The following is a 2,147-nucleotide window of genomic DNA, read 5'->3' on the forward strand; positions in this document are numbered from 1 at the left end:
TAAACACTAATATTGTTATTGGTTATTCGTCAATTCCAGCCCAAATATCTATGGAATAGGTTGTTGCTAGGATTCTATACGTGTAAATGTAGAATGAAAATGAATTCATTGATCATTCCATATAAGTCAATTAAGATATTGTATGAAAGTATGATTCCTTCTATTCTCATTTGAGAATTGAAGGATTTTTGATTGGGGGAAGTTCAAAAGAAAAGAAAGAAGGATTTTTTGTCTTCTCTTCTTCTATTTTTCCCTTATATCAATAACTCAATAAAAATGAAATATCTCCAAGAACGAAATATTTCTTATGCTTAATATCTTTAGTTTGATCTGTATCTGTCTTAATTCTGCCCTTCATTCGAGTAGCTTTTTCTTCGCCAAATTGCCCGAAGCTTATGCTTTTTTCAATCCAATCGTAGATTTTATGCCAGTCATACCTGTGCTCTTTTTTCTCTTAGCCCTTGTTTGGCAAGCTGCTGTAAGTTTTCGATGAGATCTTTAATACTGTCCTAGAAACATTCATATTCATGATTTATTCGATAAAATAAATTCAACTCTAACATAACAATTGATAAGATCAGATAAGTCTTACATTATGAACCCTCGATTCAAAGATTGAAATTCTTTTGCTTTTTGATAGCCGCGATGAATCTGGATCACCTAATTTCCGCATTATGCCCTTCCAGTTCCAGGGGTCAAAGACCCCATTATGGTACCCCATAATACCTAATTGGGGTATGACAAGATAATTTTGGTAACAAAGGAATTCCTGCAAATTCCTTTCTTTTCTAGAAACCACTTTTTCATTTCTTTTCTTGGTGTCAAGGATATGTGGTACAAAAATAGAGAATCTATTCCCTTATTTCCTTTGCAAAAAACAAAAAAAAATGATCTTGGAGATTGTGCAATGCTTACTCTCAAACTCTTCGTTTACACAGTAGTGATATTCTTTGTTTCTCTCTTCATCTTCGGATTCCTATCTAATGATCCAGGACGTAATCCTGGACGTGAGGAATAAAAAAATCAGAGATTTTTCATTATTTCCTTGCTTGATTTCTGCATTTTCCTATGCTTTTCTCTATTCCAGACATTTAACTATGATAAAGGACTTGATATTTTTTCGAATTCGAAAGATAAATCTCAAGTGATCCGAGGGGAACGGAGAAAGAGGGATTCGAACCCTCGGTACGAACAGCTCGTACAACGGATTAGCAATCCGTCGCTTTAGTCCACTCAGCCATCTCTCCAAATTACAAAAAGATAATTCATATGCGACGCCTGAAGTAAATATTGATCAAAGTCTTTCTTTATCTTTATTTATTTATTTTATACATTTATTTATACTTACTATATTATACTTACTATATATATACGAATTATCTTTATTTATTTATTTTATACATTTATTTATACTTACTATATTATACTTACTATATATATACGAATTTTATCCGCAATTCAATTTGGATAACGATTCGAAACAGATATCTCCAATAGAAAGAGTACGTCTTTGATTTCGTCCGAAGGGTTCTTTTATTCCCCCGGCCTGGCCAGTACAGTACCTAGCCAGGCCGTTCCTTCTTTTGTTCCAATGAATCATGGATCAAATTATTTTTCTGATTGAAAACCAAATTGTTATTGAAGCAGCAACAAGAGCAAGAAGGACTATTTCCATTCCTATGATAGGAGTTTCATTTCTTATTATTTTTTCTTTTTCCTTTTCTCGATTTCCCTACTGGAATAAAAAAACATACATATTCTATTTCTATTAGAACTCATTTATTTCTTCAAGGGACAAGCTTTGTTTGAACATTTGAGTCCACAAACACAAACAAAATGAATACTATGATTTTTTACTAGATCTAATTGACCCCAATTCAGAAGATCGGACAGGTGAATGAATAGGGAAGAAAGGAATAGCTTCGAAAAAAGATAAGACTCAAATTAAAACTCTCCTTCTTTATTTTTATTTTTTTGAGAAAATCGTTTCTTTGCTTGAAAGACTCGAGGAAGAAGTTGAAAAAAAAAATGGAGCTATGGATTCTTGCGCAACTTAACTCAATCTTATGTTCCGACTTAATGGATCTTTCAGGCCGGGACTGTCAGTAATAACTCCACCAGCAAAAGAAAAGATATAACTTGTTATT

The 2,147-nt window shown here is 32.7% G+C and overlaps 1 non-coding gene across 1 annotated transcript; it reads right to left on the reverse strand.

Moving 5' to 3' along the window:
* Positions 1–1,159: 1,159 nt before the first annotated feature.
* On the reverse strand, positions 1,160–1,247 carry TRNAS-GCU (transfer RNA serine (anticodon GCU)). The gene has a single exon. It is a non-coding gene; the product is annotated as a tRNA-Ser (tRNA).
* Positions 1,248–2,147: the final 900 nt, after the last annotated feature.

This window comes from Tasmannia lanceolata, unplaced genomic scaffold (genome assembly GCF_043159265.1).
Source record: "Tasmannia lanceolata isolate RefF3 unplaced genomic scaffold, GAP_Taslan_0.1 ptg001203l, whole genome shotgun sequence".
In the NCBI taxonomy this organism is placed as follows: domain Eukaryota; kingdom Viridiplantae; phylum Streptophyta; class Magnoliopsida; order Canellales; family Winteraceae; genus Tasmannia; species Tasmannia lanceolata.